The 25,784-nt window shown below is 45.8% G+C and overlaps 1 long non-coding RNA gene across 1 annotated transcript in view; it reads right to left on the reverse strand.

The window, feature by feature from the left end:
* Positions 1–14,678: 14,678 nt before the first annotated feature.
* LOC306814467 overlaps positions 14,679–25,784 on the reverse strand; it is a 107,660-nt gene continuing 96,554 nt past the window's right edge. Inside the window, exons 2-3 of the long non-coding RNA XR_013777172.1 lie at positions 15,517–15,702; positions 14,679–14,881 (exon numbers count right to left, since the gene is read on the reverse strand). This is a non-coding gene — a long non-coding RNA (uncharacterized lncRNA). The remainder of the gene's footprint in view (positions 14,882–15,516; positions 15,703–25,784) is intronic.

The raw sequence follows: 25,784 nt of genomic DNA on the forward strand, positions 1-25,784 counted from the left end.
GAGCTGATTACCTTGTGCACCCTCCCTGCTCTCTTGCTCCTGTGAGACCTGTGCTCCATTCCCTGTTCCTCAGGGCACAGCCAAGGCATCTATTCCCCCAGGATTTAGAAAAGCCAGCACACCATCCAGTGAGGGAAGGATAACAATGCGGAGCCAGGAAACAGACTGGGACTCACCAGGGTTGCTGAGAAGCTCCATGGTTTTCCAGAAGGGAGAAGGAAATCAGAAGTGAGCCTTGCAGTGCATAGGGAAACTTCTTTGAAGCAGGAGTGAAGTCCTGGAGGCTTGGAAAAGTCAAGCTGGAAGTGAAGGATCTGTCAGACCTGGCTGCCCTCCTGCTGTCCCAGAGCAGATTGCAAGATCATCTCATCTCCGTGCCCAGAGATTGCTGGAGATGACAGCAGGGATGAGCTGCAATCCTCCAAGGGGCTTTGGCTTCTTTCAGGGGGAGTGGCTTGTGTGGGGTTATTCCCTCCTGCATTTTGATGGGAAGCATCACAGTTAGGTAAAGGAAAATTTCTTACCTTTGATTTCACTCCTTTATCTTATTCCTTTTTCTTTTATGATTTGCACACATAGTTCACCTATGTTCCAATTAGAATAGAAATTATTTGTGAGAGTTATGAGGCTCTTAGGATATTATATCATAGAGAAAAAAATACACACTGTGGTTTTACTTAGGCTGTCAAACAAGGAAAAGGAGGAAGGGTGTATTTCAGTTATGGCAGGAATTATGCACAACAATCTACTATTACTGAGAAAGCACTGGTAGAACAAAAACAGCTAGAATAAAAACAATTAGAATGAAAATAAACAGAGGTTTTGAATTAGCTTGTTGTCAACTTGGTTCTGCATTGGTATTTTCAACTAATGAAAACTATCTTTGCTCACTTTTGTGGATTTCTTCTACATTTCAGCCTCAACTCTCATTTTCTCCTTCTCACCTAATTCACAGACAGTCCCCATAGCAGTGTTTTGTTTCAGGCTCTTTCCTCACTGACAGATCTGCATTGCCACACTGAACACTCACAGCCTCTGCTCTCAATCACTGCCCTCCCACAGCAATGGAAGCATCCTGGCTTAGATGAAAGGATTGGGAAAAGCAGAAAAGTGAATGACATCAACTCTGCAAATAGGGGCAAGGGGGAGGAGAAAAAAACAAGGGGTGAGATTTTGGGTAGACCAACCTTGCCATTGTCCTTGTAAAGCATTCCCCAGGCAACTTTAACTTGTGCCAGCAGCACTCAAGCAGCCTCTCAGCCCAGGGCCCAGTCATCTTGGCACAGGACAGAGGCAGCATTGCACAGCAATGAACAATTTCTCCAGGATATAAGGTAAGCATTCAGCTCCCTCTCTCCCTTTTCACCTCTCTTTAAACTGGGACTAGCACAGCTCCTGTGCACAAGACAATGAAAATCCTTTTTTCTATTGTCCCTTTGAACCCTCAGGACAGGAGTGACACCCTCAGAGCTTGAAACGGAGACACAGAAGGGCACAGAAGGGCTCCTCTTTCTGTCCCCCCATCCCAGCTTTTTTTCCCCCCTCCATGTAGTTTCCCTTGCAAACAAACCCCCCAGTGCTTCCCTAACTCAAAAAATCTTGCAGAGCTTTCCAAGGGTGAGCACGTGCAGGGGGGCCAGGCAGGTGCAGCACCCAGACTCACTTTCTGGATAACACATTTCTTTCTGCTTCAAATGGGACTGGCATTCTAATCCAGGCACCAGGCAACACACCTGGATCTTCAGCAGCTCCAAAGGGTCACAAACCTACAAGCTCTAATCAGGAATTTCACTCCTTGGGCCTGAAATCCAAGAAACAAGCATCTTACCTGCTATTGCTTGGATGATGCAGGTGGGTATGGAAGCACAGTTCTCTGCCCAAATTCTCTGCACAGCTCTTAGAATGCAACCTCTGGGATTTGCTTGAAGCTCAGTCTTGGAGTAAACTGGAAAGGAGAAAGCAGAGGGAATTCTGCATAAGGAAACCTGCACCAGCTTTGTTGTGCTGTTACACAAGCAGTCACCTTCTGCAGTTCTAAAATTCCAAACTCAGATCCCATTTCTCTGAGCTCTGCTTTAAACTGGTGTGCAATTTTTAAAGGGGAAAAAAATAAAAAGTCCTAAAATAATCAGCAACAAATCTCTTGGCACCTATTAAATACAAAATAACAATTCAACTAGATTGGATGGACAGATAGACAGATTAATAAGGTTAGAAAATAGTGAGAGAGAAGTTTGGGATTTGCTAACTGCTTCACAGGTCTGCTGCCTTATCTGTGTAGGGGCAGGGGTTTGTCACCAGCTTCAGCAGGATCTGTCAGCAGAGGTGGAGACAAAGGTAAGTTTTGGCAAGAGCAGGAGAACCACGTCCTCCTAAGAGTGACCATGTGCTAAAAGGGGTTGGAAGCTGGGCAGCTTTTAGAAGGACAACTTCCTCATCACTTCTGCAGTCAGGCCTGACTGTGCCTGCAGTGAGAGCTAAGCACACATCCACAGAGGCAAGTCCAGCAGCTGAAAGGAAAAAAAAAAAAGAAGCAGAAGAGAAAGGTGATTTCTTTTGTTTCCAAGTTATTTCCACTTCCCCCAGGATTTAGAAAAGCCAGCACACCATCAAGTGAGGGAAGGATAACAATTTGGAGCCAGGAGAGAGACTGGGACTCACCAGGGTTTCTGAGAAGCTCCATGGTTTTCTGAGAACCGAGAAGGAAATCACAAGTGCATAGGAAGACTTCTTTGAAGCAGGAGTGAATTCCTGGAGGCTTGGAAAAGTCAAGCTGGAAGTGAAGGATCTGTCAGATCTGGCTGCCCTCCTGCTATCCCAGAGCAGATTGCAAGATCATCTCATCTCAGTGCCCAGACATTGCTGGAGATGACAGCAGGGATGAGCTGCAATCCTCCAAGAGGCTTTGGCTTCTTTCAGGGGGTGTGGGTTGTGTGGGGTTATTCCCTCCTGCATTTTCTGGGAAAGAATACCATTTCCGTGTATCTTCTACGAGCCAAGGAATTCATTGATGCCAGGCTTGACAGGGTAGCACTTCTGGGTCCTCATGCTCAGACATCCTTCTGTGAATTTGTATCATCCTTCACTGCAGCTGTCATCTTTCCAAGCACCATGCCAAACCTGCAATTTCAGTTGTGTCACGAATTAGATTCATAACACTTCGCAATTTTTACTTGCAGCATCATCCCCAAAATACAAGCAGCAATATTACAAATAAGTGAAGCTCATTTTAAACTTTCTACTGTTAAAACAAAACACTACATTCCATTTCTATTCTCACCTCAGAATGAGCCAAGACTATACCAAAGTCTGACTTTACCTGTTCAGAATTATTTCTAAGGGAGTTCGTTTCAGCAGCAACTCCACTATCACAGCTAGTTCTCTCGCTTTTATCCTTGGATTCATTAAAAATTGTCTGAAAATAACATTTGCTGACAATTGAAATCAGCTTTAAGCAAAAGCTATAACTATGAACAAGCAGAGAGGCAACATCTTTTATCCTTCTGAGGCACTTCTGAGATGAGAGTTTCTAACACAGTAGCTAAGCTTTATGATAAATACCTGGTAGCTTTAAGAGAACCGCAATGAGCCTTTAGCAGCTGCGTGGTACAGCTTCTCAAAGCCGCCTGGTGAAGATTAAAACATGGACATGACATTTTACTGCTTTCTGCAGCCTTTTGAAAAGCCTGAAAGCTTTCAGATTCAGTGGGGCTAGTCAGCAGTTGTACAAACACTCTGCGGAATCTGAGCAGGAGTTTCTGCTCAAGGTTTGTTACACAACCAATTATTCGGGTAACCTGAGCAGGAACCCTGCTCTTCCCAGCACGCACACAACTGTGCATTTCCCACCGGGGTAAGAGTCAACATCCTGTGCTGGCAGTGTTGTGTTCTGCAATTATATTTCTTTTTGACTTTACCCATCCCTTCCGACTCGAGATATCCCATGAAATTGGATAAACTGCACTTCACAAGAGGACAAAGTGATTTGTACTTTATTAAAAAAAAAAAAAAAGAAAAAAAATAACCAAGACAACTTATTTAGAGGCTCCACCAGGTATGCTACAGGTAGATTAAATTACTTTTTAAATTAGTATTTTGGATTCAACAGGTTTAACCTTTTGATAATTTTTCCAAGTATTGGAGGTGTTTGTATGACTGCTCTAAAATGTACTTAAGAACTAGTAGAAAAAATATTCCTAACAGTAAAGAGTTTATATATTTAATGAAAATTCCTGAAATGCTTCCTAAGCTCACTCTGACAGCTTTGTGCCTACACAAAAAATGTTTGCCTAAATCTTACACAGCCTGTTGTGATAGTTTGTCCATCAGCTTTTCCTGTTTGAACTGGTAAGGAACTCTAAGAACACATCCTGCTAGCCCAAGCTGTGAAAACTTCCCACCTTTTACATATATATAAGTCTACAAAGCTCTCCACAATCTGCAGACTTTTTCAAAGCAAATACCTTATGTATCATAATGAAGCACACCACCTTTTCCATTAATGCTGCTAAACACAACAGAACCCAGTTTGCTTGATTGCTCTGGTTAATATGCAATGGACATCCTTAAACATCTGTTCATGCCAGCCACGGCCCAGCAGGTTTCTGTGGGAGAGGGAATTATTTGTGCAGTTCAGAAGCTGCACTTCCCTAAAAGCATACCCTTAGGAACACGAAGGTTCCCATATCCATTTTGCAGTCCAACTTGTAATTTAAGCATATTTCAAGACAGGTTAAATCAGAATGACTTGGTGCCAGCACAGCATTAAATATGGCACAGCAGGAGACTCACCAATACTCCCTGCAGACCCTCCATTCTCAGTACTCCAGCTGCAGTATTCTCATTTCTCACAGACTCCCAGTTCTGCTTCCAGAACTCTCATCAGGAAAATTATGTCTGTGTCAGGATGCAAATTTCCATTTTCCGTTGATCACCACCACTACTGCTCTGCCCAATTGTGCTCCATCCTTTACCCTTCAATAGCCACAGCCCCACCCAGGACACAGGAGTCTCCCAGGCGCCTCCCGAAACCCCAGTCATGCCAAGCGGGTCAGGAAATATAAATAAACTCGTCCCACGGCCACAGGAGCAGCTTCTCTCTGGACCCATGGGGGTGGGCACAGGGACCCCCGCCCCGCCGCTTCCCTGCACACGGAGCTCAGCCCATTCCCCGTGTCCGCCACAGCTGGAACGCGGCGCGAGCCTGACTCCATGAAATGCGGTCCGGCAGCGGCTCGAGCCCCGGGACAAGCCCGCCCCGCCGGCAGCCGGGGCCACGCATCAGAGCTGACAGCGCGCATCCCTTCCGTGGGTCCCGCCCGGCCCAGGGACCCCCGCGCAGCCATCCGTGACCTCTGGCCTCACCTGCAGCCACCGGCCGCTCCTTCCGGGCGCTGCAGCCCCGAGCACAGGGGATTTCTACCTGTGCCCGCTTGGGACCGCCCGCTGCCGGCCCAGGCCCCGCCCCTGCAGCCCCAGGGCTCACCACCCGCCTCTTCCTGCTCTGCGGCTGCCCGCCCTCTCCAGAGACTGGGCTCCCACCGTCCTCACCGCCGTGCTCCCCAGAGATAATGCTCCGGTGCATCCTCACCTCGCCCTGGATATGTGGGGCGCTCATCTGAACCGAGCCGAGCTTCGCCGAGTCCAACAGCAACGAGTTCAGCTCTCGCTGCGTTCGGCTGAGCTCGGCTCCGTTCGGCTGAACTTGGTGCCACTCACTGCGCTCCCCGGAGCCCCGCCTCGGGTCCCGCCTTGAATCACCACCCCGCCCCGCCCCGCGTGCTCACCGTCAATCACAGCCCGGTACCACCCCGCCCCGCCTCCGGCCCTGCCCCTGAATTGCCGCCTGGTTCCACCCGCTCCTGCCCCTGATCGGGCTGGGGCGGGACCATATCGCTCGCGGCCCGGCCCCTGTCCTGGGGCCGCAGCGCGGCTGCTCCTGGCTCCGGGTCCCCTGGGAGCCGGCACTGCGCAGCATTCCTGACCAGGGCTGGGGGTTCCTACACTGCCCCCAGCGTACCCCCCGCTGCTTCCTCAAGCCCCCTTCAGCGGGATCAATATTTGGGGCACAGATACCCAAACCCAGCAGAGCTGCCTTTAAAAAGGGGGAAATCTGTCCTCTCCCTTCCTCCCCCAATTGCCCATTGCTGTCAAAAGCCAGTCTGAGGACCAGCTCCCCATTCCTTCAATCTCTGCAAGGAACTGGATTTCTCAATGCGGCAGGGCAGCAATGCTGTCCTCCTCGCTGGACATCCGGGGTGCAGAGCCGTCCCCGCCGCCGCCCGGAGTGAGCAGGAGCAGGGGGTGTCAGTGAGCAGAGGGGAGGCTGGCGGCGCCCTGGGGCTTGAGGTCCGCCCTGGCGGCAGTGAAGCCTGAGAGCGGCCTGGGCTGTGCGGCCGCGAGCGTGGGAAGGGCGGCAGTGCTGCCGCCTTGTGGGCAAAGTGCGGTACTGCACCTCGTCCTTCTCAAGATGGCGGAAGCCGTGCCATGACGGGACAATGCCAGGTCGGACTGCTGCCACGCTGCAGATGGCGCCTGATGCCGCAGCAGGACCCTGCAGCAGAGATAGGAGTCGTTGCCGCTGCCTGTCGGCGGCTTCCAGACCCTCGTGGCCCCACCGAGCCCACGGCCCCGCGGAGCCCACTGCCCCATGTCCGCGCTCTCGGAAAGGCTGCGGAAAATTTCATTGGGGCGGATTGGTGTCGGCGCCGCGCGCAGGCATCCCAAAAACACACTTGGGGTCCTTGCTTTCCCGCCCTTTTTGCCGCCATATAAAGAAGGTCAGGCGAGTGGCGGCCGGGCCGCCATCTTGAGAGTGGCGAGGCGTCACTTCCGTCCTTCTCTGCTGCCATGTTTAGTACTGGCAGAAGCCACTTCCGGCCCGGCTGCCATCTTTGTTGTGGTACCCTCCCAATGTCATCATTCTAAGCCGCCTGCCGGAATCCCCCAAACGAGCGGCGGCAGGCACCGGCGGAGATGCTTTCTGTCGGCCGCAGTCCTGCCGCAAGCGGCATCTGCAGCGTGACCGCAGTCCTGCAGGGCGGGCTACGGGCACACGGTCGCCTCCATCATCAGAAGGGCTCGCGCGCAGCACCGACGGGGCGCCGGCTCGGCGGCGGCTGCAGTACCGGGCTGTGTCCACAAGGCGGCAGCACTGCGGGCGCCAGGGCTGGGGCGCGTCCCAGGGTTAATGACAGGGAGGGGGCACGGCCAGCGCTGGGGATGGCCCCAGGGTCAGGGTACCTCGGGGGGGGCTATAGGGCCAGCGCTGGGGATGGCCCCAGGGTCAGGGTACCTCGGGGGGGGGGTCAGTGACAGGCGTGCTGGGGCACCAAGGAATTGGCTAGTTATCTGATTATGGAATTAACAAACTGCCCAAGTAACTAATGAGGTGTGCCATTAGTTCATTCTCTACTTTCATTAGTACTCCAGAGCAGGCATGGAATAGCCAATCAAGGTAATTATTAGTTACTGCCATCTGCAGTATTAATTAGGGGCCCTACACGCTGTATATGAAAAAGAAGAAAAAATATGTATGTCTGGTGCAGCAGTAGAAAATTTCAGACTCCTGAGGTGTAAATATTTTTATTTAAATGATAATAATAATAATAATAATAATAATAAAAATAATATTAAGTATTGTTCTGGGGTCATTTTCTGTTTGTTTGGTTCCTTTCATTCACACCAGTCCTTCTGCGTCGGCTTCTGAAAAAAATCAGAGAATTCCATTAAAGACTGCACCACTGGGAAATGTACTTCCATTAGCTGTAGAAGCTGAGAGAACTCGAGGAAAGCAAATGATGCTCAGGGACCTTCTGTCTCCTCAACATCATCTTGCATTCCAGAGATTTAATATTATGGAATCACAAAGCTCAACTAAACTCTAATTTAAAATGTATATATGTAAAAAAAAAAAAAAAAAAAAAAAAAAAAAAAAGGCAGGAAAAAAAAAAAGAAGCAGAAGAAAAAGGTGATTTCTTTTGTTTCAAAGTTATTTCCACTTCCCCCAGGATTTAGAAAAGCCAGCACACCATCAAGTGAGAGAAGGATAACAATTTGGAGCCAGGAAACAGACTGGGACTCACCAGGGTTTTCTGAGAACCGAGAAGGAAATCACAAATGCATAGGAAGACTTCTTTGAAGCAGGAGTGAAGTCCTGGAGGCTTGGAAAAGTCAAGCTGGAAGTGAAGGATCTGTCAGATCTGGCTGCCCTCCTGCTATCACAGAGCAGATTGCAAGATCATCTCATCTCAGTGCCCAGACATTGCTGGAGATGACAGCAGGGATGAGCTGCAATCCTCCAAGGGGCTTTGGCTTCTTTCACGGGGTGTGGGTTGTGTGGGGTTACTCCCTCCTGCATTTTCTGGGAAAGATCAGTTATGTCAAGAAAAAGAAAATTCTTACCTTTGATTTTACTCCTTTATCTTATTCCTTTTTCTTTTATGACTTGCACAGAGAGTTCACCTATGTTCCAATTAGAATAGAAATTATTTGTGAGAGTTATGAGGCTCTTAGGATATTATATCATAGAGAAAAAAATACACACTGTGGTTTTACTTAGGCTGTCAAACAAGGAAAAGGAGGAAGGGTGTATTTCAGTTATGGCAGGAATTATGCACAACAATCTACTATTACTGAGAAAGCACTGGCAGAAGAAAAGCAGCCAGAATAAAACCTATTAGAATGAAAATAAACAGAGGTTTTGAATTAGCTTGTTGTCAGCTTGGTTCTGCATTGGTATTTTCAACTAATGAAAACTATCTTTGCTCACTTTTGTGGATTTCTTCTACATTTCAGCCTGAACTCTCATTTTCTCATTCTCACCTAATTCACAGACAGTCCCCATGGCAGTGTTTTGTTTCAGGCTCTTTCCTCACTGACAGATCTGCATTGCCCCACTGAACACTCACAGCCTCTGCTCTCAATCACTGCCCTCCCACAGCAATGGAAGCATCCTGGCTTAGATGAAAGGATTGGGAAAAGCAGAAAAGTGAATGACATCAACTCTGCAAATAGGGGCAAGGGGGAGAAGGAAAAACAAGGGGTCAGATTTTGGGTAGATCAACCCTGCCATTGTCCTTGTCAAGCACTCCACAGGCACCTTTAACTTGTGCCAGCAGCACTCAAGCAGCCTCTCAGCCCAGGGCCCAGTCATCTTGGCACAGGACAGAGGCAGCATTGCACAGCAATGAACAATTTCTGCAGGATATAAGGTAAGCATTCAGCTCCCTCTCTCCCTTTTCACCTCTCTTTAAACTGGGACTAGCACAGCTCCTGTGCACAAGGCAATGAAAATCCTTTTTTTTATTATCCCTTTGAACCCTCAGGACAGGAGTGACACCCTCAGAGACTGAAACAGAGACAGTAGGCACAGAAGGGCTCCTCTTTCTGTCCCCCCATCCCAGCTTTTTTTCCCCCCTCCATGTAGTTTCCCTTGCAAACAAACCCCCCAGTGCCTCCCTAACTCAAAAAATCTTGCAGAGCTTTCCAAGGGTGAGCACGTGCAGGGGGGCCAGGCAGGTGCAGCACCCAGACTCACTTTCTGGATAACACATTTCTTTCTGCTTCAAATGGGACTGGCATTCTAATCCAGGCACCAGGCAACACACCTGGATCTTCAGCAGCTCCAAAGGGTCACAAACCTACAAGCTCTAATCAGGAATTTCACTCCTTGGGCCTGAAATCCAAGAAACAAGCATCTTACCTGCTATTGCTTGGATGATGCAGGTGGGTATGGAAGCACAGTTCTCTGCCCAAATTCTCTGCACAGCTCTTAGAATGCAACCTCTGGGATTTGCTTGAAGCTCAGTCTTGGAGTAAACTGGAAAGGAGAAAGCAGAGGGAATTCTGCATAAGGAAACCTGCACCAGCTTTGTTGTGCTGTTACACAAGCAGTCACCTTCTGCAGTTCTAAAATTCCAAACTCAGATCCCATTTCTCTGAGCTCTGCTTTAAACTGGTGTGCAATTTTTAAAGGGGAAAAAATAAAAATCCTAAAATAATCAGCAACAAATCTCTTGGCACCTATTAAATACAAAATAACAATTCAACTAGATTGGATGGACAGATAGACAGATTAATAAGGTTAGAAAATAGTGAGAGAGAAGTTTGGGATTTGCTAACTGCTTCACAGGTCTGCTGCCTTATCCGTGTAGGGGCAGGGGTTTGTCACCAGCTTCAGCAGGATCTGTCAGCAGAGGTGGAGACAAAGGTAAGTTTTGGCAAGAGCAGGGGAACCACGTCCTCCTAAGAGTGACCATGTGCTAAAAGGGATTGGAAGCTGGGCAGCTTTTAGAAGGATAACTACCTCATCACTTCTGCAGTCAGGCTTGACTGTGCCTGCAGTGAGAGCTAAGCACACATCCACAGAGGCAAGTCCAGCAGCTGAAAGGAAAAAAAAAGAAGCAGAAGAGAAAGGTGATTTCTTTTGTTTCAAAGTTATTTCCACTTCCCCCAGGATTTAGAAAAGCCAGCACACCATCAAGTGAGGGAAGGATAACAATTTGGAGCCAGGAAACAGACTGGGACTCACCAGGGTTTTCTGAGAACCGAGAAGGAAATCACAAGTGCATAGGAAGACTTCTGTGAAGCAGGAGTGAAGTCCTGGAGGCTTGGAAAAGTCAAGCTGGAAGTGAAGGATCTGTCAGATCTGGCTGCCCTCCTGCTATCACAGAGCAGATTGCAAGATCATCTCATCTCAGTGCCCAGACATTGCTGGAGATGACAGCAGGGATGAGCTGCAATCCTCCAAGGGGCTTTGGCTTCTTTCACGGGGTGTGGGTTGTGTGGGATTATTCCCTCCTGCATTTTCTGGGAAAGAATACAATTTCCGTGTATATTCTACGAGCCAAGGAATTCATTGATGCCAGGCTTGACAGGGTAGCACTTCTGGGTCCTCGTGCTCAGACATCCTTCTGTGTATTTGTATCATCCTTCACTGCAGCTGTCATCTTTCCAAGCACAATTCCAAATCTGCAATTTCAGTTGTATCACGAATTAGATTCATAACACTTTGCAATTTTTACTTGCAGCATCATCCCCAAAATACAAGCAGCAATATTGCAAATAAGTGAAGCTCATTTTAAACTTTCTACTGTTAAAACAAAACACTACATTCCATTTCTATTCTCACCTCAGAATGAGCCAGGACTCTGACTTTACCTGTTCAGAATTATTTCTAAGGGAGTTCGTTTCAGCAGCAACTCCACTATCACAGCTAGCTCTTTTGCTTTTATTCTTGGATTCCTTAGGTGAAAATAACATTTGCTGATAACTACAATGGGCTTTAAGCAGAAGACTTGAGCAATACCCATAACTATAAGCAAGCACAGATGCATTATCTGGCTACCATGGCTTGGGAGGATGCTGATAAGGCCTCCAGATGTGACAAAGGCAACACAGCTGGACACAAACAACAGAACATAGACACAGATTACATAAGAGACACCAGTTATTTACCCAGAGCTGGAAGGAACTGGAGCAGCCATCAAGTGGAGCATCTCAGAGCCAGAGCTGGAATGAAGAACGTGCCACAGTCAGAGCTGGAGGTTCAGCAAGCTGGGCTGGGAAACACCTGCAAGTGGAACAAGCAGAAGGAACAGAAATCACCTCAGGTATCCTGAGCAGTAAGTGAGCAAGGGTCCAGGAGCAGGAGCTGTGAGAACCAGGAACAGCTCTCGTGCAGAGGCTCCATGGGCTGGAGCTGTAACAGGCACAGGTGTCCCAGAGGGAGGGCTGAGCTTACCTGAGCTTTAGCAGGAACACCTCGAGGCTGGATCTGGAATGAGTGCACCCTGGATTCCGAGCCAGGCACAGGAGTGGCTGTCCCTAACCAGGAGCTCTGAGCAGCAGGGAGCCCAGCCTCTTCCACTGGGGACTGAAGCCATGCTGGGTGCCACTCTCTGCGTGGAGGCGTCTCCCAGTCCCATCCCTGAGAGCAGAAGGGAGGCAGGGGCTCTCCTGGGGACATGGTGCAGCAGCATCTCCTCTGTCTCTGCACAAGGGGGTCAGTCAGCATCCCCAGGGTGCACAGCACAGCCTCACATAACCCACAGGAGATGCCTGTCACCCTCCCAGGCAGGGGCAACCCCTTCCCTCCCTGCTGCCCCTCGCTTTGGGCACAGATTGACCAGTGCTGTGCACTGAGGACAGGAAGGGGAGGGAGAAATGACAACAGGAAGGCTCAGTACTCAGCCAAAAAAATGCACGTTTCCAGCCAGAAGAGCAGAGGAGGAGACACAGATTGCTGCACTCCCACAATCATGGGGCACAGCTGAATCCCAGCCCCAGCTCTTGTCCTGATCCCCTTACAGCCAGGGCCCTGTCCAGCAGCACTGCCTGTGCAGCCCCAAACCACACCACAACAGCACAGGCCACACAACCAGAAACCACAAGCACAACCCTTCTGTTCCCGAAGAACAGCCAGGCACAAGGCAGATGCTGGGCACTGCCCCGACCCTGGCCCTGCTGCTGCCTGGCAGTGGTGCCAGCCCCAAACTGGCCCACAGCAGGGCCAGCACCAGGAGCCACCAGCACAGCGCGTTCTCAGCCATGGCCAGGCACAACTTCCTCAGCTCCTGAGCATCTGGGCATTCCCTCCTCCCTGCCTGATCCTGCCACCTGCCCCAGGCGCACGGCAGAGCTGCCCAGGCCAGAGCACTCACCTGGGCTCACTGTCCCGTGCCAGCCTCTCTTGGTGCCAGGCTGGGGCTGTGCTCCCCACCTGGGCTCATCCTCCCATGTCAGTGTGCCCAGGGCTGCTCCTGCTGGGGCCGTGTCCCAGCCCGAGCCCCTCGGCCAGTCCCCTGTGCTGCTTCCTGCACGGAGACGGTCCCTGGGGAGGAAGATGCTGCAGCTTTGTCTCTTGGAAGATGAAGCTCCTGCCCCAGCAGGAGCTCCCAGCCCTCACCACAGATCCCTGCAGGCAGCAAAAGGCAGTGGTGAAAGAAGACCCTGCTTTTAAGGACTAGAAAAAGTTCTCCTAAATGAATGCCCCAAAATAAGCCCAACCACAACTAAAAAACTCCCTGCCCATAACCAAAGAAAAAACAAAAAAACCCTTTAAATACAGAAAACTTATACCTGTTTTAATATTTAATTTCTGTTCCTATTCATACTTTATATTATATATATTACACATATTATTCAATTAATTTTATGTAATTTACATTATAGCATGTACTACACTTTTATTCTTCATTATGTACATAATCTTTACATTACTAGAATTTATTTCTATTTTATGTATATATATCTTTACATATATTTGTGTGTTTATATTTTTAATATTATTTATTAAAAACCTCTGCCTCTAACCAAACAGAAAAAACCCCTTTATTTGTAACTATATTTAAATATATTTTTCTATTTATCTATATCATATTTATATCTGTAACTTATGTATTATACATATGGTACACTATAATATATATTATATAATTTATATTATATCCTACATATATACTTCGATTTGTTTTTACTTTATATTTACATAGATTTACACATGCATATATTCATAAATGCAGATATATTTTAAGTTTTATGTTTGCATATATTGCATATTTTTGTATTTCTATTGTTGTTTATATTAATTATATTTATATTATTGATTAAAAATCCTTCCTCTAACCAAATAAAACCGATAAAACATTTATTTAAGCTTTAGTTGGGTATTTTTTATATTTATATTTTTCCTGTCTACTACACCCAGCCCACTCCGTTTCCCCCTCAGCCTTTTTACCCCCCAAAGAAGGCACAGAATGGCTCCAGCTGCCCCTGGCAGGAGCACTGGGCTTTATTCGCACCCTTCCCATGGTCCATCCTCCCAAAAAGGGACTGTGCTCACACTGGGAAGGGGGGGCAGCCCACAGTTCCCCAGCCCCGCAGACACAGGCGGCAAGAGCCAGAGCGAGGGGGTGACAGCAGAGAGGACAAAGGAAGAAATCCCTCCTGCAACTCTCACCTTGCTGGCTGAGAAAGCAGCTGCCTCCTCCTGCTGGCTGATCCTGGCTGCGGGCAGGGCAATGGCTCAGCAGCTCTGCAGAGTGTTCATTCTTCCTCGATGTATTTGTGTTTCTCTCCATGTCCCCGGGGCCGGAGGGGAGCGGGCAGGGAGCGCGGAGCGGAGTCGGGACGGCTCGGGAAGGGCCCTTCCTGCGGAGGAGCCCTGCAGAGAGAGCCGCCTCCCGCAGCTGCCTGCCGGTGACCGCGGGGCTCCGGCGTGCCTGCGGTGCCGCTGAGTGCACGGCCCGTGTCCGCACGCCTGGCACTGCTGCGGAAAACGGCGCCGGGTGGGGGGGATCGGCACCGAGGCGCAGGCAGGCAGCCAAATAACCGAGCAGGGACCTCCATTTCCCGCCCTTTCTGCCGCCACCTTTGGAAGGTCGGCGAAGAACGACCGAGGTGCCATCATTGGAGTGGCATGAAGCGACTTCCGCCCTTCCTTGCTGCCATCTTCGTTGTGGCCGATGCCACTTCCGGTCGGTTGCCATCTTTGTTGTGGCCGATGCCACTTCAGGTCGGTCGCCACCTGAGACTTCTTTTAGAATCGGGTTTCTACATAGGGAAGTGGTTCCTTCCCCCAGAAGAGGTTGTAATCTAAGTAGTTCTTAGTTAACTCCTGTTCCTGTTATATACTTACCCTTCTGCTTCCATCCTCTTTTCTACACTTCCAAGATGTCTTTATTTTCATAGCTTGGTAAAACTTTGGGTCCTCAGCTTGCTGACCTCTGTGTGGACCTGCTGAGCATCCTGTTGTGCCGGGGCAATCAAATAAAGCCGGAGCAGCAGCAGGAACAGGAAGAGCATCAGGCTGATGGGATCTCTTTGTGGATGAGGAGCCTCTGATGACAGAAGTGTCTTCAAATGACAAGGTACCAAATCCCTGCACACAGAGGTACCTGTTAGCAAACTTGGATTTGGCTGATACTCTAGGGAATAGTTTGGCTGATCAGAGAGCTGTTGTTAAGCTCTTGGAGGAGAATTTAGCAATGTAGAGCGTGAGGTTGCTAAACTACTGTCTGGAGATGTGGCCCAGCTGCATCACCCACAGTGCCACCCTGAGCTGGAACATGTCAGGAGAAGGCCAAATGAGATCACCTTTGCAGAAAAAAATGTATTCCCTCAGCTCTGTGTAAAGCCTTATTGAAAATTATGAACCTGAGGAGGGAATTTTTCCTCCTTTCATCTGTTCTGTGAATTTGTGGAGATTGCAGTGTGTTGATCAACCCCAGAATACTCAGTTTTCCTCTGCAGATGAGCTCAGACATGTCCAGAGTGTTCAGTATAACAGCATAAATCCCACAGCATAAATGTTGGGAGAATTATATTTATGTGCTTGTAATTCATTAATATTTTTTATCCTCTGGCCAGCTAGTAGACCATTTCATGTTCAGTGAGTGTAACTGATAAACTGTGGAAAACAGGCAGATGACTGAGTTTATTTTTTACCCTGCACCGTGATTACCCATTCAGTGACACTTACCTCTGTATGTTACAGACCCTGGAGGATACACTCACCTTGATTTTCAGACATCTTACACTGGAGAGCTGGTTCCTGGCATTGGAGCTGCACTCTGTTCCTCAGCCTGGTCTGAACCCTGTCCCTGTGAAGCTCCTGTCAGCTCACCTCAATTCTGGGGTGCTCCAGCTGCTGAAAACAGGCACCCCTGTCCTGCAGAGCATCACGAGGGATCACAGATATGTCTTGTCCAATTATTTCGAAGCCATGACCAAGAGTGTCCTGGAAGAGCTGCAGACTGTGGGGAAGGACAGAAGCCTGGAACTCTCACCAGCTGCAGGCTCTGGAGGAGCTGCACATGTACATGACTGCAGCCCAGCTGAAGGAGATCACTTTAACCATGCTGTAACTTCCTGAGAACAGCTTGACTTGTCAGAAATCTGAAAAATCCCCTAAAATAGGGAAACAGTTAAGCTTCTATGGACAAATCTTGGTGCAGCTCCTTGCAGACAGCTACCAAGGACATCCCCAGCAAGGAGAACTTCTGCTGTCTGCAGAGCACGTTCAGGCTTTGGGGAAATTGATGTCAGCATTGGCCAGCAAAGATTTGGAGAGAGTTTTCCTTCAGGCTCTCCAGAGTGAGCCAGTCCTGGCTCTCGCAGGTGGTGTCAAGGTGCAGGCTCACTGTCTTGCCCAGTGCTCACACACGTCCCTGGCCATTGTGGCCATGCTGATCCAGCACTCCAGGACTCACCTGCTGCGGTTGGAGCTCTGGGGTCTGAGCAGTGCCACTGGGAAGTACCTGAGGAAGCACATGGAGAGCTTTCTTCCGCTCGTTCGCATGTATTTGCTGTGCACAGACCTGAATGGTTTCAGCCAACCTTCCACAGGTAAAGGCACCATTATATTGCTAATATTTATATATTATATATATATATATATATATATATATATATAATATATATTATATATTATACTATTAACATTAATTTAATATATATTATATATTAATATATTATATTTTAATATTTCTGTATTTTATGTATATCTATATCTTGATATATTATATATTTGTATTTTTTAATTTTAGTATTATTTATTTAAAAGCTCCACCTCTAACTAAATACAAACAAAAAAAAAACCCCTTTATTTTAAATGATACTTAAATATATGTTTCTATTTAAATTTTTCATATTTATATCTTTAATATATCTCACTAAGGTAGGGGACAGTCAGGGAGGAGCACTGGCCAGCAGTCAGACATATGCAGGGCTCCTTTAGCACAGGAATATTTACAGATAGAAGCAATTCCCTCCTTTGCATCTCCTTTTTATTTAACCCCCCCAAACTCAATTCCTATCACAAGGAATGTGCAGTCCTGCCTTTTCCCTGCACAGTGTTTGTACAGAGGACCTGGGCCCAGCAGGCACCCGTGAGTCATTGAATAAATCCTGGTTTATATTTCAAAGCTTCTCCTTCTGGCACTGCATGTTTGGAGATCTGGGCTGGCATATTCGACTCCCCTCACGGCCACAGCCAAGAACAATTGATCTGATTTTGCAGAGAATTCCCTCTAAAACTCAGGTACAATCAGTGAGCAGAAAATCCTTTGGGGTTTAGCTCCATCTCTCACCTCTTCCAAGTGAAGGAAGATGGCCTTTTGTCACACATCACAGCAGCAGTGATGGATCAGGGCTTTTTTTTTTTTTTCTTTTTAATAAAAGGGGAATAAAAATTAACCAGGTCTGATTTAAATGTCTCCAAAACCCATTAAAGCTTTTTAAACCCAAGATGACCATCATGATTCCCGAGTTCAGTCTTCTATTTGTACTGGTTTTGCTATCATGAAATCAATCAGGTTCTTTTAAGAAATAGTAAATCATCATGACTAAACCTCTGGCTCCTCGTTATTTGCACTTTCAGTCTCTTGTAGGAAGCTCTGCAGCTTTTTTCCCATACTACACTGGAGAGAGGATGGACATTAATGACACACATATACACAAACAGTCTTTCTGGTTCTTCAAAAAGTTAAAAAAGCTTGTAATAAAAATGATATAAAGTAATATTGTGTCTCAGACTGTTCAAGAAAAGGAAAAGCAGAGCTTAAATGTCCCACTGAGAGATGTTGAATGAATCTTCCCCATGACTTTGCACACAGTAATAAAATCTTTTTGTCCAAACAAAAATAAGATTTTTTTGACCAAACAAGTTAGATCTGTATGAGAACAGCTCAGGAGACTTTCAGGGCTCACAGTGAGGATGGCAGAGCACAGAATGTTAAAGATGAAGTGTTAGTGCTGTTGCCCAACAGTGAAGAAGAGACACGAAACAACAGAGTTGTTTAGTGCAGTGCTTTATTGAGGGCCCTGGGGTCTGAGGACTAGCGTCCAAAGTCAGAGCCCAAATTAGTTACATTTCTTCAGGGTTTAAATACACTTTTAGAAGAATTACTTCACTCTTTGATCTTCTTGCTTCACTACTCCTACATGGTTTTCTCAAGGTCTCTTCACTCCCTTTACATTCCTTCTAGTAATAAACTGTTAGAGTTTCTTTAGATAAGTCTCATACATTATATCAGCTAGTTCTACACCAGTACACACAGAGTCTGCCAACACAGGGCCTAGTTTATAAAACAACCCTTAGCATAACTACTGCTAATGCTAAATTAATAAATATATATATAAAGTTTATTTACTTGCAACAAATCCCCCCTTTTGATCATCACTCAATCTTCTTTGCAGGGATGCTCAAATATTCACACTGTCTCCATCTTGAAATCTCACCAACTGCACTGTATTTTTGTATGGAGGGGTTGGTGTCACTGGAGCATGGGTAACTGCGCTGAGCAGTCTCCTGGTGTGCAGCCGCTCTTTGGTGATAACTCCTGTAAGACACTTAAAGACTCCAATAACAACTAATACAATGATCAATATCATGATAGCATATTGAATTATTGACGAGATCCATCCAGAAATTTGGAGCCCGAAAGAATTGAAACAGAGCACCAACCCAATTATGTTCTGCATCTCTTTTTTAATTCTTTAACCTTTTCTTTTACACTTTCCAATTGAGAGATATCCTTTTCTACATCAATTGTCACATTCGGGATATGGATACAACAATGGTCAATTTTATTACTGAGATAACCACACACTCCATGCTCTTTTAGTAATAGCATATCTAATGCCATTCTATTTTGCATTGTCATTCGAGTAGTTGCCTATAATTGCAAATTCAGATCTCTAAAACCTTTCTTGGTGGCAGCAGCTAATCTCTCAGTTTGTCTCATTAATCGATAAATCATTTCTCTGTTTCTATAAGAGGCAATTGGTGCAAACAAGGATTCTAATACCCATCCAAATTTTACTCCACTATCAGGTTCCTGCCATTGATCTTCTTCATTTTCTACTTCTCTTTTGCTTCTTTCTACTTGAGGTTTCAATTTAGATTGTCTCCAAAAGGGACATAAGGTGGGAATTCCTAATGTGATTTGAGTGACGGGGCCATCTATTGGCATGTGAGTCGTCCATAATCCATGTCCTAGTACCCAAACCAAATTTCCCGGACTTCTCACTGTAGTGGTTTTGCAATTAACATTCTTTTTGTCAATTCCTGTCATTGAGTGATTGTGTCCTCTGCATTCACATCCCAATTTTAATAACATTTTTACAGGCATGAGTCCTATTTATAATTCTGGGGTATCACAAGTATAAACCTTTGTACAACTCCAATTCTCATTTTGTTGCCGAAGTTGCCGGTGGGTGAATTGTAACATTGTCGGGCCCTTGTGTGTTTGATTAATTTTTCCTGTCCATTGGATACACCATTTGACTGTATCGATGTAACTGTAAGTTTCTAACAAGCTTGGTCCCCAAATTGTTTTCCATTCTTCTAAGGTAGTAAAGCGAGTATGGTTCTCACACACCTCTTCTTCGGTTACTTTTTCTCTTTTTACCATGCTTTCTATACACGGCCATATAACTGACTCTGACACCATACAATTTCCTGCCAATTTAGGATCATCGATTCAAGCATAGTATCCTGGTAACTGTTTACACTGTTCTTGTGTTAACTCTTGAGACAATATGGCACATACTTTCACCCACTCGGTAACCATTTTCGATATAATTCGACAATTCCATGTTATATTAGCAAAGGCATTTGGCATTTCAGTTATTGGTATTATTCCCCATGGGATAGGTTTTCCTGCTGCCTGTGGTAATGGCAAGCATGCTGTAATTTTGGAAACATTTTGGACTATTCCAAAATCTTTAATTAGTCCAACTACTAAATTTTCTTGTTCTGTACCTCTCTTGAATTCTGGGAACCTGCTACTTATATTACTTGATACTTCTCGGACCTTTCTTGACCGAATTTGTCCTTGAGCTAATGACACTCTAGTCCTTGAGTGTACCCACTAAGCATCCTTAGCTACCCAACACCAATAATTCCCTTCATTATTTTTCTGTACGTCCTGCACAACTAATGTTAGAGAATGTCCTAACTTTTTCTCAGTGTAGTGTTTATCACTTTGAGGAAGATTACTTTTCTTAAACCACTATCCAAATTCTCTAAATTCACGATTTGCCTTCACTTTGCATTTTAAAATTGCTGACTGCCCCTGTGATACTTGGAAAACTTCATGTGTTGGTTTCATTTCTTGTCTTAGGTGTGTTTTAGCAATTACTTTTCTTTTTCCATAATTTTCCATCTACAAATTACAACACAAATAATTTTTCCTTCCGAACTCCCTATCTTAGCCTCAGTATCATTTAGCCATCCAATTCTGTGTTGATCACTTAAAACTACGTTACTTTGTCCTTTCGGTTTTTCCCATTGGTCCAATTCTTTGTTTCGTTTCCACCAAGTTACTGAATATTTGTGTCCACACGAGCTTTCTGTGACCCAAGTACAATTAATTCTTAAAGGGGGTCCGAGTAACTACCACTTTGTTGACACCACTTCTCCATTTTTCTACCCTAGGTGTGATCTGTTTGTAGTCAAAACTACCTTTCATTATTACTAAGCATGTAAACACATCGGTGTCATCTATGGTTACATTTGCAATTGTCAGAGTAGTGTTTCCAGTGTGTGTATCCTTATCCCAAATTGTGACAGTGCTACCTTTGTGCTCTCTATTTCCTCCTTTCCAATGTACAGTTATTTCACCGGCTCCAATTTCCTGGTCATTTTGGATCTCGCAGGTTAGGTTCATAGTCATTCCCTCCGTTGCTCCGACCAATGATTCTGAAACAGAAACCGTTATCATCCCATTAGTGGACAAGGACCTTAAGATCACTAACAAAGCAATAGCTAGCAACCTGGTACGGCTCGTATCTTTATTCGCATTGGGATATAATTTGCGCTTCCCATTGGGCCGGGACCTTCTTGACTCGTGTGTAGTGTATCCAACTGTCGATCCCTGCCACCTTGACCGCTGTAAATGTGGTCAAAATCACCAGGTACGGGCCGTTCCATGTTTCTCTCAGTGGCTCTGTGGACCAATTCTTTACATATACATTGTCTCTCGGTTGTATTCCATGAACCGGATTTTCCAGAGGCAGAGGCCGATTCCACTGCAAAGCTCCCCGCAAGGAGCTGAGAATTCTGTTAACAGACATAACATAATTAAAAATCACCTGATCCCCCGATATATGTGGATCTCCTTTTAAGGTGGTAGCATGGTATGATCTGCCATACAATATTTCATACGGACTCACTCCCACCTTTTCTCGGGGTTTAATCCTAACCCGTAACAATGCCAATGGTAAAGCCTGAGGCCACTGTAACTTAGCTTCTTGGCAGATCTTTTTAATTTGGCCTTTTAATGTCTGGTTCATTCTCTCTACCTGCCCACTAGATTGAGGTCTCCAAGGAGTATGCAAATTCCAGGTTATGTTTAGTATGCTGGCTACTTCTTGTACTATCGTAGCAATAAAATGGGGTCCCCTATCTGAAGATAATCCTAAACGGTACCGCAAACCTTGGAATGATTTCTCTCAAAAGAGTCTTTACCACTTCCTTTGCTTGATTTGTCCTGCAAGGAAATGCTTTTGGCCACCCTGAAAAAGTACACACATAGACTAGCATATACTTATACCCTTGGGATCGTGGTAACTCTGAAAAGTCTACTTGTCAATAATCTCCTGGTTCTGGCCCTACCTGTAATTTCCCTAACTGAACTTGCTTCCTAACTACAGGATTGTTCTTTAAACACAATGGGCACATTGCATTCACTCGTTTTGCCAACGTTAACATCCGATTATAGACTATTTCGTTTCTCAAAAATTTCACCAATACATCTGCACCCCAATGACACTTGTTGTGCTCCGTGACTAAAATGGTTTTCATTATGTTTTCTGGTACCACCACTTGTCCCGTGCCTGTTACATACCATCCAGTAGAATTCTTTTGTGCTTTTAGCAACATTGCCAGTTTTTCGTCGTCAGGTGCATATTGTGGCTGTTGAGTCAAATAGGGTGTCACAGGGTTTATCTTGGCTGGTATCAGGGCCATCTGAGTCCAAACCTGCCGAGCGGCTTCCCGGGCAGTGAAGTCGGCTAGAAGATTTCCATCGAATATTTTCCCTTCTTCCTTTTGATGTCCTCATACATGCATCACTGCTACTCCTTCTGGCCTGTGAACTGCTTCGAGCAGAGCCAAGATATCTTCACGATGTTTAATTAGAGTTCCCTGTGAATTAAGCAACCCTCTTTCTTTCCACAATGCACCATGAATGGGAATTACTCCAAAGGCATATTTTGAGTCAGTCCAAATGTTCACCTTTTTCCCTGTGCTCAGAGTTAAGGCTCTAGTTAGTCCAATGATTTCAGCTTTCTGTGCTGAAGTTCCAGGGGGTAGAGCGTTTGCCTCTACTACTTGTGTAACAGTCACTACTGCGTACCCTGCGTACCTGGTACCGTTTTCCATAAAGCTGGATCCATCTGTGAACAGTTCCCAGTCCACCACTTCCAGCGGCGTGTCCTTCAGATCTGGGCGGCTGGAATACACTTGTTCTATTACTTCCACACAGTCATGTGTGAGCTCCTCTCCCTTAGCTTCACTGCGGAGAAACTCTGCTGGATTGACATGGTTAGTTATCTCTAATTCCACGTCATCTTGTTCCCTCAGGATGGCCTGGTACTGTAATATTCTACTAGATGACAACCAATATGGCCCTTTTTGTTCTAAGAATGTCAAAACCATATGGGGAACATATACAGTAATTTTTCCCCTTAATGTCAACTTCCGAGCTTCCTGTATTAGCAATACAGTAGCTGCCACAGCCTTCAAACAGGATGGCCACCTAGAGCTCACTGGGTCTAATTGCTTCGAGAAGTACCCCACCGGCCGTTTCCAGGATCCTATTTTCTGAGTCAATACACCAATTGCCAATTGCTGTCTCTCATTCACATAGAGCTGGAAAGGTTTATTTAGGTCTGGGAGCCCTAAAGCAGGTGCTTCCTTTAGGGCCTGTTTTAAGTCTTGGAATGCTTTCTCCCGGGCAGGGATCCACTCCAATCTCTGTTCTTTTAAGGCCTCATATAGAGGTTTTCCCATAAGTCCAAAATTCAATATTCATAATCTACACCAGCCCACCATTCCAAGAAATGATCTTAACTCTTGATGACTCCTGGGGAGTGGAATTGAACAGATTGCCTCTACTCGCTTCACGCCCAAACAGCACTGTACTTGGGTGAGTTCATATCCCAAGTATAGCACACTTTTACGAACCAATTGGGCTTTTTCCTTTGACACTCGGTACCCTGCCTGTCCCAGCATGTTTAACAAAGCAATTGTCAAAAGAGTACACTTCTCTTTCTCTTCCGTAGCAATTAATATGTCATCTACATACTGTAGGACTGCATAAGAGAACGGAGACTCCTTTACCTGTGTCATTTTCCATTTCTCTAATTCCTTTGCGAGCTGGTTACCAAAGATGGTTGGACTATTCTTGAAACCTTATGGGAGTTGAGTCTAGGTGAGCTGTTTCTTGCGTCCTGTAGCTGGATCATCCCATTCAAAAGCGAAATACTTCATACTCTCTTCAGCCAATGGAATGCAGAAGAAGGCATCTTTCAAGTCAATTACAGTAAACCATTTAAATTTCTCTGATACGGATGTTAACAGAGTATAAGGATTGGCAACCACCAGGTGATTGTCTTTAACTATTTCATTAATGGCTCTCAAATCCTGCACTAACCTGTACTTACCATTTGGTTTCCAAACCGGAAAAATTGGGTATTATATTCCGATTCACATTCTTTTAACAATCCTAACACTATGAACTGAAAAATCATCGGGGCTATTTCCTGTTTAGCTTCTAATTTAATGGGGTACTGCCGTACCATTACTGGCTTTGTCCCTTTTTTTAATTTTACTACTGCTGGGGGAGCTGCTTTTGATTTTTTAGGTATCCCTGATTCCCATAACCATGGCACAACTTCTTGTTCTATCTCAGGCTGCAGATCCACTTCGCTCATCACAAATATTTTCCCAGTCTCTTTATCTGGAATTTCTAATTTCACCTGTCCATTTTTAAATGTAATCTTAGCATTTAGAATAGATAACAAGTCTCTTCCAAATAAAGGTTCAGGGCAATTTGGCATGTACAAAAATCTATGGTCTAATTCTTTCTTTCCAAATCTCAAACTCATAGGCTGCAAAAAGGGTCTCTCTTCTACCTGTCTCATAGCCCCTACCACTTGGACTGTTGTGTTGCTTAAAGGTCCCAATCGCTTATTTAAAACCGAATGTACTGCAACCAGTGTCTACCCTAAAAACCTGTTCTTCTCCCTCCACCTCGATCCTGACCTTCAAATCCTGATCTAGTCAGCTCTGATTCTGATAGCTCCCCATCATCATTATTTGGGCTTGAGCAGCATCTACTGGCGAAAGAGGGTAACTAGGAAAGTTACCATTGTTTCTGCCCCCTCCTCTCCCAAGCCCTATTCTTCAATGTCCCAGTTGTCTACAAAAAGCACACTGATTTGGATCCAAACTTCCTTGTCCAAAATTTCCATTATTTCCTGGGTAAAAGCCTCTACCTCTGCCGCCAAATCCTCCACGACCTCTGCCCCTATTTCCTTTACCTCTACCACGTTGTCCTCCTGTTTGCTGTACTAATGCCAGAATACTAGCCTGCTGACCCTTGTTTCCTTTTCCCTATTATTGTACACTTTCCATGCAGTTTCCAATAACTTTCTAACCTCTGGGTATCTTCTCCCTTTAACTTCTGCAATTTCTTTCTGATATCATCCTGAGATTGCCCAGTAAACAACAAAGCTATTTGTAATTGCCCAGCCTCCGACTCCACATCCAGACTAGTAGACCGTCTAGCTGCCTCTTTCAGCCTTTCTAGAAAAGCCGAGGGGGACTCATTTTTCTCCTGCTTGACCGTATATAATTTAGACCAGTTCAACGTCTTAGGCATTCCGCTTCTGACCCCTTCTATTACTAATTCTTGGAACTGTTTTAATCTGCGGTACCCTTCTCCAGTATTTGGATCCCATCCCAGATCATCCTGGGGAACTACTTCATTTACTGACAACCCCATTATTCTCTGGGTCTGGATATCTCCCCTAGCTTTTTCCTTAGCAGCTCTCAACACCATTTCCTTTTCAGTGGAATCCATCAATGTATCTAGCAGGACCTGCAAATCATTCCAATCCGGATTCTGAGTTTTAACAACCATCTTTACCACCCGCGCAGTTCTTTCTGGATCTTCCCTATAACTTCCAGCTGACTGTTTCCATATAACCAAATCACTAGGTGAAAACGGTACCTTAACTATGACAGACACGTTCCCCTTGGGGTCCAACCGCTTCCCTAAGAGGGGCAATCAATTGTGGCTCCATTTGGTTCTTCCGACCCTGCTGGGTACGGGAAGCCAGCGGAGTCCTCTGAATTTCACGGGAGGCACCTGGGGAGGGGGTTTGAGGATGAAGGGCTACTGAAAGCCGAGAAACCCCCGGAGTCCGTGGAGACTCCGTAGCTTCATCTTCTTCATCCTCATCACTCCCCCCCAACTCCTCCTCACTTGATGATGGAGCAGAGGGACCCACACGGGACAGACCAGCAACATATAGGGACATATCCTCCTCCTTTTTATCCAACTTTACCGCACAATCCACACACAATCCCTTTTTCTTACACCCCAGACATTCTTCCTTCTTATCTTGAAGCCCAATCATCAATATCTCACACTCTTTCAACCATTCCGGTTGCCTCCCCAAGTAATAAAACAAATCCAAGTATGGCATTTCATCCCATTTTTCATTATCTTTCAAATATTGCATTAGAGGAGTTATTTTTCCTTTGTCAATTG

This window comes from Erithacus rubecula (assembly GCF_903797595.1).
Source record: "Erithacus rubecula genome assembly, chromosome: Z".
NCBI lineage: Eukaryota > Metazoa > Chordata > Aves > Passeriformes > Muscicapidae > Erithacus > Erithacus rubecula.